Genomic DNA, 14,432 nt, shown 5'->3' with positions numbered 1-14,432 from the left:
TAGACCAAGTGGACCCGTTGGGCTCAAACCTCTCCTGCATTGGTGCAGCACTCCCCCCACCCCCCTCCCCTCTTCCCCCTCCCCCCCTTCCCTCCCTTCTCCCCTCCTCCCTCCTCCTTCCTCCTCCCCCCTTCTCTCCCCCTTCCCTCCCCTCTTCCCCTCTACCCCGTCCCCCCTCCCCCTCTCCTCCTCCCCCTCCCTCCTCCCCCCTCCGTCCCCCTCCCTCCCCCTTCCCCCTCCCCCCCTTCGAGACCCTTCTTCAGACAGTTCAACTTCAGATAGTTCCTCTGTCCCTCTCTTTCCCCTCCCCCTTCCCAGTTCTCCCGCTAGTCTTCCCGTCTCCCACTACATCCTATCTTTGTCCCGCCCCCATCCCCTGACTCTCAGTCTGAAGAAGGGTCTCGACCCGAGACGTCACCCATTCCTTCTCTCCTGAGATGCTGCCTGACCTGCTGAGTTACTGCAGCATTTTGTGGTACATTTCCTTAATGTTGCTTGCCAACTTTACTTCATAAGCAGCGATAGCAAGATTGCACTTTGGAGCAGGCGTGGTTTGTTTGTGTTGGAGAGGCTTATTTGGTATTTAGAGATACAGCGCGGAAACAGGCCCTTCGGCCCACCGAGTCAGTGCCGACCAGCGACCACCCGATCACGCTAGTTCTATGTTATCCTCCTTTCCCATCCACTCCCTGAACACTACAAGCAATTTGCAGAGGTCAATTAATCCACTAAACCTGTACATCCTTCTCCAGGGCACCCACATAGTCACAGGGAGAACGTGCAAACTCCACACAGACAGCACCCAAGGTCAGGGTTGGATCTGGGGCAGCAGTTCACCCAGCTGAGAGGGAAGTAGACTCTGATGGAGGAGGCAGTGTTTGAGGCTTGTTTTGCTATTCTTTCCTTCCTTTCCCTGCATTAATGAATAAAGGTGAACCTTATAACCGTAGTTAATTTAGTTTAGTTTAGTTTAGAGATACAGCATGCAACAGGCCCACTCAGTCCACGCAGACCGGCGATCCCAGTGCACAAGTCCTATCCTACACACTCGGGGCAATTTACAGAGGCCAATCAACCTGCAAACCTGCACGCCTTTGTGATGTGGGAGGAAACCGGAGCACCCGGAGAAATCTCGCGCGTTCGCAGGGAGAACGTGCAAACTCCGCACAGACAGCATCTGAGGTCAGGATCAGACACCGGTCTCTGGCGCTACGAGGCAGCAGATCTATCACTGTGCTACCATGCTGTTCTGCGTTCCAGTTCTGCTGCTGAGTTGCCTTTAGTTTGGAAACGCAGCATGGAAACAAGCCCTTCCGCCCATCGGGCTCACGCCAACCACCGATCACCCGTTCACACTAGTTCAACGTCGATCCACTTTCTCATCCACTCCCTGCACACTAGAGGCAATTTACAAAGGTCAATTAACCTACAAATATTTGAAGCACAATTGTATTGACTGAAGGCTAATTGTTGCAATGTTCCAGAGCCAAACCATACAGGAATATATTCTGTTGAACACTGTATGGAAATGCCTCTTACTGCCAAACATGGTCTCTCTCTTCCTTGATTCTAAGTCTGAAGAAGCCTCTCGACCTGAAACATCACATAGAAACATAGAAAATAGGTGCAGGAGTAGGCCATTCAGCCCTTTGAGCCATTCAATATGATCATCCAAAATCAGTCCCCCGTTCCTGCTTTCTCCCCATATGTCACAATTCCGTTAGCCCTAAGAGCTAAATCCAACTCTCTGTTGAAAACATCCAGTGAATTGGCCTCCACTGCCCTCTGTGGCAGAGAATTCCACAGATTCACAACTCTCTGGGTGAGAAAGTTTTTCCTCATCTCAGTCCTAAATGGCCTACCCCTTATTCTTAAACTGTGACCTCTGGTTCTGGACTCCCCAAACATCGGGAACATTTTTCCTGCATCTAGCCTGTCCAATCCTTTAAGAATTTTATATGTTTCTATAAAATCCCCTCTAATCCTTCTAAATTCCAGTGAATACAAGCCCAGTCGACCCATTTATTCATCATATGTCAGTCCTGCCATCCCGGGAATTAACCTGATGAACCTACGCTGCACTCACTCAATAGCAAAAATGTCCTTCCTCAAATTAGGAGACCAAAACTGCGGTCTCACCAGGGCCCTGTACAACTGCAGTAGAACCTCCTTGATCCTATACTCAAATTATCTCGCTATGAAGGCCAACATGCCATTTGCTTTCTTCACTGCCTGCTGTACTTGCAGCTTTCTTTCAGTGTCTCATATACAAGAACGCCCAGGTCTCGTTGCTTTTCCTAATCTGACACCATTCAGATAATAATCAGCCTTTTTGTTCTTGCTACCAAAGTGGATAACCTCACATTTATCCACATTATGCTGCATCTGCCCACTCACCCATTCCTTCTATCCAGAGATGCATGCCCCGCTGAGTTCCTCCAGTGTTGTTTATCTTTGGTGATAATCCAGTTCTACTGAGCATTGCTAGTGAAGTCAGTGCTGAAAACAACTTAAATTTAGTGTGAGATTGTCGAACCTCCCATAAATATTGCTTGAAGTACTCAGCATTGTGTGGCACGGTGGCGCAGCGGTAGAGTTGCTGCCTTGCAGCGCCAGAGACCCGGGTTCTATCCTTACGAACAGTGCTGTCTGTACGGAGTTTGTACGTTCACGTGACCGGGTGGGTTTTCTCCGGGTGCTCCGGTTTCCTCCCAGACTCCAAAGACGTGCAGGTTTGTAGGTTAATTGGCTTTGGTAAAGATTGTAAATTGACATTAGTGTGTAGGATCGCTGGTCGGTGTGGACTCGGTGGGCCGAAGGGCCTGTTTCCGTGCTGTATCTCTAAAGTTTAAAAGACTGCGAGCATCTGTGGAAAAGGAAACAAAACTAACAGAATGGAACTACAGAGTCAGTTGCATGCACTAAGCAGGTTACTTGTACAAGTTGGGGCAGCTCAGTGGCGCAGTGGTAGATTTGCTGCCTTACAACGCTTGCAGCGCCAGACCCGGGTTCGATCCTGACTACGGGTGCTGTCCGTACGAAGTTTGTACATTCTCCCCGTGACCGCGTGGGTTTTCTCTGAGATCTTCGGTTTCCTCCTACACTCTAAAGACGTACAGGTTTGTAGGTTAATTGGCCTAGTATAAGTGTAAATTTTCCCTGGTGTGTGTAGGATAGTGTTAATGTGGTCGATGCGGACTCAGTGGGCTGAAGGGCCTGTTTCAGTGCTGCATCTCTAAACTAAACTAAACTAACTCAACCGGTCAGACAGCATCTCTGGAGAAAATGAATGGGTGACTTTTTGGGTCGAGATCCTTCTTCAGAGTGATAGGTGGATACAGGTAAGGTGAGGGGGGAGGGGTTGGTTGGCAGATTGGTGGGCAAAGTCTAGAGAGGAAAAGGAGGCAAAGGATGTCAGATAAGGAGAGAAGGGGAGGGAAATGTAAAGCCAGAGGGAAGGACATAGGTGGAGGGGGACAGGGGGCGTGGGGGGAGATTAGAACAGGGTGCGTAGCAGTATTGGGGAGCGTGGCACAGGAAAGAGAGGGGGATGTTACTTAAAATTGGAGAATTGGGGTCTCGACCTGATGCATAGGCTACCCATTCAGGCGGCACGGTGGCGCAGTGGTAGAGGTACTGCCTCACAGCGCCAGATACCTGGGTTCGGCCCTGACCATGGGTGCTTGTCAGTACAGAGTTTCTATGTTCTCCCCGTGACCTGCGTGGGTTTTCTCCGGGAGCTCCGATTTCCTCCCACACTCCAAAGGGTTAATTGGCTTTGTATTATTGTAACTAGTCCCTTGAGTGTGTGTGTAAGGTAGTGGTAGTGTGCGGGGATCACTGCTTGGTACAGAATCGTGGGGCTGAAGGGCCTGTTTCCACACTGTATCTCTAAACTAAACTAAACTAAACTAAACTAAGCTAAATATCTGCATCTTCAAGGATGATATCCTTTTAATGCAGAAACTCTGTAAAATAAAATGGCCCTCCACAGAAGGTAGACACAAAATGCTGGAGTAACTCAGCAGGACAGGCAGCATCTCTGGAGAGAAGGAATGAGTGATGTTTCGGGTCGAGACCCTTACTCTGAAGAAGGGTCTCGACTCGAAACGTCACCCATTCCTTCTCTCCAGAGATGCTGCCTCTCCCGCTGAGTTACTCCAGCATTTTCTGTCGATCTTCGGTGTAAACCAGCATCTGCAGTTCCTTCCTACACATTCCCTCCACAGATGCTGCCGAACCTGCTGAGTTATTTCAGCACTTTGTGTTTATTTCAGTTTAGTTTAGTTTAGAGGTACAGTGCGGAAACAGGCCCTTCAGCCCATCGAGCCATCGCCAATCAGCAATCACCCCTAGCATTATCCTACATATTAAAGATAATTTATAATTTTTACCCAAGGCCAATTAACCTACAAACCTGTACGTCTTTGGAGCGTTGGAGGACAGGCAGCATCTCAGGAGAGAAGGAATGGGTGACGTTTCGGGTCGAGACCCTTCTTCAGACTATCCATGGAGTGTCGTTTAAATGTTACTTGGCCAAGTGGACCCGTTGGGCCCAAACCTCTCCTGCATTGGTGCAGCACTCCCCCCTCCCCTCTTCCCCCTCCCCTCCCTTCTCCCCTCCTCCCTCCTCCCCTCCTCCCTCCTCCCCACTTCCCTCCCCTCCTCCTCTCCACCCCCTCCCCCCTCTTCCCCCCTCCCCCTCCCCCTCTCCTCCTCCCCATCCTCCTCCCCTCCCCCCTCCGTCCCCCACCCCCTCCCCCTTCCCCCTTCCCCTACCCCCCACTCCATCCCCCTCAACCCCCCTTATCCTCCCTCCCTCCACCTCCCTCTCTCCCTCCGTCCTCCCTCCCTAGGACATAGATTTAAACTTTAAAATGTAAATAACTTAAAAAATATAACACCGATTTCAATGAAGCTTCTTCCATTAGCACCAAAGGGACGACGGTGAGTAAGGTGGGACCAAAGTTGTCGCGCTATCGTGTACCGTTTTGGCTGTAGTTCAGGAACAAACAAACAAACAAATGAGAGTTTTAGTACATGGATAATTGTACCCTCCTTTTACCACGTCATCTGAGGTCTGCTGAATGATTTTACCGGGATGTATGCAACACAAAGCATTTCACTGTACTGAGGTACATGTGACAATGAAGTATCATTGAATCATTGCCCTCTAGTTTTAGACTTCCCTGCCCTGGGGATTAAGACTGTGACTATTCACCTTATCAATGCCCGTCCTGATACTATAAAACTCTGAAAGGACACCTCTCAGTCTCCTATAGTCCAGGGAAATATTTCCCAACCTACTACGTTAATTCCCGGAATGGCGGGACTGTCATATGTTGAAAGACTGGAGCGACTAGGCTTGTATACACTGGAATTTAGAAGGATGAGAGGGGATCTTATCGAAACGTATAAGATTATTAAGGGGTTGGACACGTTAGAGGCAGGAAACATGTTCTCAATGTTGGGGGTGTCCAGAACAAGGGACCACAGTTTAAGAATAAGGGGTAGGCCATTTAGAACTGAGATGAGGAAAAACCTTTTCAGTCAGAGAGTTGTAAATCTGTGGAATTCTCTGCCTCAGAAGGCAGTGGAGGCCAATTCTCTGAATGCATTCAAGAGAGAGCTAGATAGAGCTCTTAAAGGTAGCAGAGTCAGGGGGTTTGGGGAGAAGGCAGGAACGAGGTACTGATTGAGAATGATCACCCATGATCACATTGAATGGCGGTGCTGGCTCGAAGGGCCGAATGGCCTCCTCCTGCACCTATTGTCTATTGTCTATTGTCTATTGTCTACCTACCCGCTCCTCACAGGACGTCATGTGCAGCCAACATATCTGAGGAAGGATGTGCTGGCTCTGGAGCGGGTTCAGAGGAGGTTTACAAGAAAGATCCCAGGAACCCTGAAGAAGGGTCTCGAAACTGAAACGTCACCCATTCCTTCTCTCCAGAGATGCTGCCTGTCCCGCTGAGTTACTCCAGCTTTTTGTGTCTATCTTCGGTTTAAACCAGCAACTGCAGTTCCTTCATGCACACAAAGTTCTATAGAGCTGCATCATGACTTCATGACTCTTGTATTCAATGCACTTAGCAATGAAGGCATGCATACCATACGCCTTCTTTACCACCCCATCATCTTGTGCTGCCACCTTCAGTGAGCTATGAACAGACTCCAAGATCCCTCTGCATATGAATGCTGTTATGGTTCTTCGTAAGATCATAAGTGATAGGAGTAGAATTAGGCCATTTAGCCCATCAAGTCTACACCACCATTCAATATCTCGCCCTAACCCCAATCTCCCCATAACCTCTGACACACATACTAATCATGAGAGTTAGATAGAGCTCTAGGGGCTAGTGGAATCAAGGGATATGGGGAGAAGGCAGGCACAGGTTACTGATTGTAGATGATCAGCCATGATCACAATGAATGGCAGTGCTGGCTCGAAGGGCCGAATGGCCTCCTCCTGCACCTATTTTCTATGTTTCTATGTTTATATCTATCTTTGCCTTAAATATATCCACTGACCTGGCCTCCACAGCCTACTGTGGCAAAGAACTCCACAGATTCACCACCCTCTGACTGAAGAAATTTCTCCTCTTCTCCTTCATAAAAGAACTGAGGCTTTAATTCTAAGGCTGTGACCTCTAGTCCTGGACTCTCCCACTAGTCTTACCATTAACTGTACACTCTTTCCTTCCATTCAACCTCTCAAAGTGCATCACCTACACCTGCTCGGGCTGAACTCCACGTCCCATTTCTGCGCCCATTTCTGCAGCCGATCTATATCCCACTGTGCCTTCTGCTGCCTTCCTCACTGTCTGCGATTCCTCCAAACACTTCATCATGTGCATTGAAAAAAAAACTTTTTTCACATAAATTCCACAAGAGCAAATTTTATTTGGCACCTGATATTTTTGGGTAGTGATATGTGAATTCTGTCAGGGTGAATTTCCATTACCCAGACAGCTGTAACACAGGGTTGTGTATAGGGTTGCCAACTGTTCAGTATTAGCTGGGACATCCCGTATTTTGGGTTAAATTGGTTTGTCCCGTACGGGACTGCCCTTGTCTCGTATTAGGCCTGGAGGGCGCTGTAGGCCCGGACGGCGCTGTAGGCCCGGACGCTGTAGGCCCGGACGCTGTAAGCCCAGATGTTGTAGGCCCGGATGCTGTAGGCCCGGACAGTGTAGGCCCAGACATTGTAGGCCCTGAGGCCCAGGTGCCGCCTAACGGAGGTTGCGTAGCAACCCGCCTCCCTGCCCGGGTGGCTGCCATTGGTGGAGCAGGAGCACGTGGCCGCTGGCTGGGTGAGGTCACGAGGGGCGCGGGGCGGTGTCACCTTGTCCCTTATTTGGGAGTGAGATAGTTGGCAACCCTAGTTGTACTGTAAAGTGTGGCATGGTTAGCGGAGAGATGCAACTAGAGGAACTTGGTACAACTTGTATTTTAAAGGCGGACATATGAAACTATGAAGGGAAACAAATAAAGGCAATGGTTCTAAACATATTTATTGGATTATAATTAAAAGGTATATTAGAATCATAGTCACACAGCATGGAAACAGGCCCTTTGACCCAACGTGCCCACATGGAACAACATGTCCCATCCACACTGGTCCCACCTGCCTGCGTTTGGCCCATATCCCTCTAAACCTGTCCTATCCATGTATTTGTCTAAATGTTTCTTAAAAGTTGCGATAGCCCCTACCTCAACTACCTCCTCTGGCAGCTCGTTCCATATTCCCACCACCCTTTATGTGAAGAAGTTACCCCTCAGGTTCCTGTTAAATCTTTCCCCTCTCATCTTAAACCTATGTCCTCCGGTTCTCGACTCCCCTACTCTGGGCAAGAGACTCTGTGAGTCTACCTGATCTATTCCTCTCATGATTTTGTACACCTCTTTCAGATCACTCCTCATCCTCCTGCGCTCCAAGGAATAGAGTCCTAGCGTGCTCAACCTTTCCCTGTTGCTCAGGTCCTCACGTCCTGGCACCATCTTCGTATGTTTTCTTTGTACCCTTTCCAGCTTGACAACATCTAACCTACAACATGGTGCCCAGAACTGAACACAATATTCTGAATGTGGCCTGACCAATGTCTTATACAATTGCAACATTACCTCCCAATTTCTATACTCTTGACTGATGAAGGCCAGCCATCAGTCAAATGTGCCAGAAGCCTTTTAGACCACCCTACCCACCTGTGACGCCACCTTCAAGGAACTATGTACCTGCACTCCTATTCCTATTGGTAAATCTTTCATTCTGGTTTCTTTTGAATTTAAGTTGGCAACATGTAAACACGTGCCAATTTGCAATTTTTGTTAAACACGAACAATTAACCATACGTTTACCGATAAACATTCCCATTTACACACTTTGCATTGTTTTGTGACAAGCCTCATTAAAGACAATAAAGTATTCCTCTGCATCTTCCATGGTTTATTGGCCTTGCTCAAAACAACAACAACCACAGCTTGGTCACAGAGTGCTGGAGTAACTCAGCGGGTCAGGCAGCATCTCAGGAGAACATGGACAGGTGAAGAGACCCTTCTTCAGACTGATTGTGGTGGTGGGGGGGGGGGGGGTGTAGAGAAGAAAGGGGGGCAGCATGGTAGTGCAGTGGTAAAGCTGCTGCCGCACAGTGCCAGTGACCCAGGTTCGATCCTGACCTCGGGTGCTGCCTTTGCGGAGTTTGCATGTTCTCCATGTGACCACGTGGGCTTTCTCCGGGTGCTGCTGTTTCCTGCCACATTCCAAAGATGCACGGGTCTGTAGTTTAAATGGCCCCTTGTGTGAAGGGTGCGAAATTGGGATAGCATAGGGTGATCGATAGTCAGTGTGGACTCGGTGGGCTGAAGGGCCTGTTTCCACGCTGTCTCACTAAACTAACACTGGAATGGGGGAAAAGATGGACAAAGCAGGGCAGATAAGAGGTGAACATCGGCGAGAGGAAGGGGGTTGATAGGCAGATGGTTGGATCAAAGGCCAGAGATAAAAGCAGAAGCTGCCTACATTTTAACCAGAACCACTGCTAGTATTTGTGCAGGATTGTTAATGAAACATTAACAAGTGTTATCAATCGAAATTTAATACCGAACCACTCATTACAGCATTTAACAGAAGGATCAGTGAGATAGGCTCTCAGGAACAGAGGAAAGGAAGATATAATGGGTGAAGAGAATGGGAAGGGGATTTTGGATTTGGTCAGGGTCTTCAATGGAGAGGCATTAAATTTGAGCATGAGGAGATTATGGGACTGATGAGGGAGTGATCAATGGAATAAATTGAACGCAGGGTTGATAATATTGAGATGGAAACATTGCTTCACTGGTAGCCAGTTGAAGTCATTGGGAACAGTCACGATGTGTGATTGCAACACCCATCAGAGGTTTGCATGAAAGATAGGAACAAAGTGCTGGAGTAACCCAGCTGGTCAGGCAGCATCTCATAGAGTCATAGAGTGATACAGTGTGGAAACAGGCCCTTCGTTCCAATTTGCCCACACCGACCAACATGTCCCACCTACACTGGTCCCACCTGCCTGCACTTGGCCCATATCCCTCTAATCTGTCCAATCCATGTACATGTCTAAATGTTTCTTAAATGTTGCGATAGTACCTGCCCCAACTACCTCCTCCGGCAGCTCATTCCATGCACCCACTACCCTTTGTGTGAAGAAGTTACCCCACAGGTTCCTGTTAAATCTTTCCCCCATCACCCTAAACCTATGTCTTCTGGTTCTCCTCTACTCTGGGCAAGAGACTCTGTGCGTCTACCCGATCTATTCCTCGCTGATTTTGTGCACATCTCTGGAGATAAACAATAGGTGGCGTTTCGAGTCTGGACCCTTCTTCAGATCGCAGTCTCCAGGGTACCTCGGGGAAACTTTGGGTAGTTACGGTATCCTAAACACTAACACGAGATGGGGGGATCAACGGTTGGATAGAGCGGCAAAAGTAAAAATTGTTCATTGAATTGATTGTCTCATTGAAGACAACTCATCCAGTGCACCGGAAAATCAATCGCTCTCTAACGAAAATCCTCTCAGCCATATAAAGGAACATAATTATCAACCACATCCTCATTACCAGTCCTTTCCGCATAAATTCCATTCATTTCTCCTAAGTACCGTCTATATTTCTCATTTCCCTGACCCTCATCCTGAAGAAGGGTCTCGACCCGAAACGTCACCTATTCCTTTGCTCCTGAGATGCTGCTTGACCCGTTGAGTTACTCCAGCATTTTTGTGTCTGTTCTCTTTAACCTTTAGTTTAGTTTAGAGGCACTGCGAGGACACAGGCCTATCTGCCCACCGAGTCCGCGCCGACCAGCGATCACCCTCTACACTCGCGCTATCCTACACACACTAGGAACAACTTACATTTATACCAAGCCAATCGGCCTAAAAACCCGTACGCCTTTGGAGTGTGGGAGGAAACCAGAGATCCTGGAGAAAACCTACACGCAGGTCACGGGGAGAACGTACAAACTCCGTTACAGACAGCACCCGTAGTCAGGGTCTAACCCGGGTCTCTGGCGCTGTAAGGCAGCAACACTACTGCTGCACCACCTTTGAGCATTGATCGGACTTTACTAGACTTTATCGTGCACGAAACGTTATTCGTGTTATTCCCTTTATCCTGTATCTGTGGGTGGCTGGATTGTAACCATGTACAGTCTTTCCGCTGACAGGTAAGCACGCAACAAAAAAGCTTTTCATGTACCTCGGTGCACATGACAATAAACTAAACTAACTAACAACATTTAAAGAACCCCACATGCGCTCAGTAGCACAAGGGTGGCAATGGTGTATTGCCGTGTGTAAATTGACTGCTGCACTCCCTGCACGAAAACAAGATTTCAAGATCAATTTATTGTCACATGTACCAATTAAGGTACAGTGAAATTTGAGTTACCATACAGCCACACTAAGTGAAAAGCAACAAGACACACAGCTTTAAATACCTGGGAGTCCACATCACAGAGGATCTGACATGGACAACACACATTACCGCACTGGTGAGTAAGGCAAGGCAGCGCCTTTACCACCTCAGACAGTTGAGGAAATTCAGAGTCTCTCTGAGGATCCTTCAGTGCTTCTACTCTGGGGCTGTAGAAAGCATCTTGTCCGGCAACATCACAATCTGGTTTGGGAATAGCTCTGCCCAGGACAGGAAGGCTCTGCGGAGAGTAGTGCGTTCGGCTGAACGCACCATGGGAACTACACTCGCCCGCCCTGCAGGACCTATACATCAGGAGGTGCAGATCCAGAGCCAGCAACATTATGGGGGACCCCTACCACCCCAGCAACGGACTGTTCCAGCTGCTACGGTCAGGCAAACGCCTCCGCTGTCACGCTGTGAAAACAGAGAGGATGAGACGGAGTTTCTTCCCACAGGCCATCAGGACTGTTAACTCTCATATCACCAGGAACTAATTTAATTTACTGTATTAATTTATTTTTTTGTGTAAAAAAAAAATAAATTCTCTTCTGTTTTGTAGTTTAGCACAATCCGTGGGCATTGCCACTTTCATTTCACTGCACATCTTGTATGTGTATGTTGACTTGATGTTAAAAAAAAATGAACATAAACATCCACCACAGCGGATTCCACATTCCTCACTGTGATGAAAGGTAATAAAGTTCAATCAACAAGGAGTGTGTTGCAAAATTATTACCTCCCCCATTCGGGATATCTTGAAGTTCTCCGTAGAAAAAGCATCTTTGGCCCTTGGAGATTGTTTCGCCCTTCTGACTTTTATTTTTACTTTGCAAACTGCTGCTAGAAGGCCCAATTCCAACCCAATTGTGAATCCCTACAGCTGTTACATCCGAACGCTAGCTCAGAACATCCAACCCTACTGATTTTTCCCTGCCCACTGCACCCGCTGTCTGAAGCAGTCTGAAGAAGGATCCCTACCCAAAATGTCGGCCATTCCTTCTCTCCAGAGAAGCTGCCTGTTCCGCTGAGTTACTCCAGCATTTTGTGTCTATCTTCAGTTTAAACCAGTATCTGCAGTTCCTTCCTACACACCCGCTGTCTCGCCCTCTGCACAGAACTTCCAAACTCCACAAAATGCTGGAAAATGCGTGAAAAGTGTGCCAGAGCCTCCTGTCACGATCACTTTGCTGAAGTCAGCCCATGGCCACTGTAGGCATTCAAGGCCCTGCACTGAATAATAATGGGACTTTGTCTGAGCTTCTCTTGATTGTAGTTACTAAACGCATTGACTGCTACAATGGTGGGAAGCACTGGGAAACAGTCCTTTCATGAGGGAATCAGCTCTTCCTTTTTATGTTTTGATAAGAGCGTGGTGTGTTTACATAACACAGGCCGGGAAACCTCGAGAGAGAGAGAGCCTGACAAGTTTGGCATGGCTTGCTGAGGAGATCTTACATTCCTATCTGTAGTTAGCTGGAGGCTATCGAGAGCATGGCCAGCATTAATTTACTGAACTCAACTCTCACACAGTTTGCTGGCGAAAGATTAACCTGCACTTTCTTCTAAGTTACATCCTTGAGGACCATCACCAAAGCAATGTTTGGAGTTTCCATTCTGCCATGACTTGTTAACTTGGAGCTAGGGTTGCCAACTGTTCCTTATTAACCGGGACATTCCGTATATTGAGCTAAATTTGTTTGTCCCGTACGGGACCGCCCTTGTCCCGTATTAGGCTTGTGGGGTGCTGTAGGCCTGGACACTGTAGTCCCGGGGCCGCTGTAGGCCCAGACAGTGTAGGCCTGGACACTGTAGGCCAAGACACAGTAGGCTAAGGAGTCGCTGTAGGCCCGGACAGTGTTGGCCCGGACACTGTAGGCCCGGAGGTCCGGGCGCCGCCTAACGGAGGTTGTGTAACAACCTGCCTCCCGGCCCGGGCGGCCGCCATTGGTGGAGCGGGAGCACGTGGCCGCTGTCTGGGTGAGGTCACGTGGGGCGCGGGGTGGTGACGTCACCTTTTGTCCCTTATGTGGGAGTGAGAAAGTTGGCAACCCTACTTAGAGCATAGTTTATGTTTGGTTTTATTAACATGGAACATAGAACTACCCTTTAGTCTGAGCATAGTTAATCTGTGGAACTCATTGCCACTGAGGACTGTGGAGGCGAAGTCAGTGGGTATTTTTAAGGCAGAGATAGACAAATTCTTGATTAGAACAGGTGTCAAGGGTTATGGGGAGAAGGCAGGAAAATGAGCCAGTCAGTCACGGTTGAATGGCGGAGTAGACTCGATGGGCCGAATGGCCTCATTCTACTCCTATAACTTGTGGAACTTGTGAGAACAGTACAGCTAAGGAACAGGCCCGTTAGACCACAATGCCTGTCCCAAACACGATACCAAGACCAACTCTTATCTGCCTGCGCATCATCCATATTCCTCCATTCCCTGCATATCTGGGTGACTTTAGACCTTAGACTTTAGAGATACAGCGCGGAAACAGGCCCATCAGCCCACCGAGTCCGCACCGACCAGCAGTTACCCCATACACGAACACTATCCTACACACCAGTGGGTTTTCCCCGGGTGCTCCAGTTTCCTCCCACACTCCAAAGACGTGCAGGTTTGCAAGTTAATTGGCTTCGGCAAAAAAATGATAAATTAACCCTAGTGTGTAGTGTTCGGGACAATCGCTGGTCGACGCGGGCTCGGTGGGCCGAAGGGCCTGTTTGCACGTGGTGACTGAAGTCTAAAGTCTATAAGCTTTCGAGTGAATCAGAGCTAAGAATAATTGTAATCTGACAAAACTCTCAGTATCCCTTTTAATGATAAAATATGTACGGTTCAATGGCTTTGTCCCGATGCACCCTGGGATGGAAAGAGGTGGACTTCGGGTGACAGTGGAGACCTGTACTCTCTGCTAGCTTCAGACCTGGTTGGCTTTTGATGGCAATCTCGCTGAGCGGAAAACCAAGAGCCGGCTGAGCGATATCCTGAGGTGGAATTCATATGTAATTAATCAGCTCCGAGGCACTTTGGAAGAAGAACTTGACAGAAGGGTGGCGTATAAATGAGAGTTGGACTTTCTTTTCAGGGGACTATCCCACAATGTACATGACACAAGATGGAGTGGAGTTAGAACTGTACAGCACAGGAACGGGCCATTCGGCCCACAATGTTTGTGCCGAACATGATGTGACGATAAACTGATCTCATCTGCCTGCACATGATCCATATCACTCCATTCCCTGCACTTCCAATGTGCCTATCTAAAAGCCTCTTAAATGCATCTAAATCGTATCTGCCTCCACCACCGCCCCTGGCAATGCGTTCCAGGCCCCTACCACCCTCTGTGCAAAAACCATGCCCTGCGCGTCTCCATCAAACATTCCCCCTCTCACTTTACAGCAAAGCCCCTTAGTGTTGGATATTTCCGCCCCTGAGTTCATGGAATAAGTTCATGTGTTCTTCAGTTATCGCAGCAGAATTA

General features: G+C 48.4%; 1 protein-coding gene across 2 annotated transcripts in view; it reads left to right on the top strand.

Annotated features, from left to right (window-relative positions):
* The window catches only part of LOC144607247 (ephrin-A5-like), a 452,231-nt gene that overhangs the window by 206,000 nt on the left and 231,799 nt on the right, over positions 1 to 14,432 (top strand). The window lies entirely within an intron of this gene.

This window comes from Rhinoraja longicauda, chromosome 28 (assembly GCF_053455715.1).
Source record: "Rhinoraja longicauda isolate Sanriku21f chromosome 28, sRhiLon1.1, whole genome shotgun sequence".
Classification (NCBI taxonomy): domain Eukaryota; kingdom Metazoa; phylum Chordata; class Chondrichthyes; order Rajiformes; family Arhynchobatidae; genus Rhinoraja; species Rhinoraja longicauda.
This window is presented reverse-complemented; position numbering and strand designations above follow the sequence as displayed.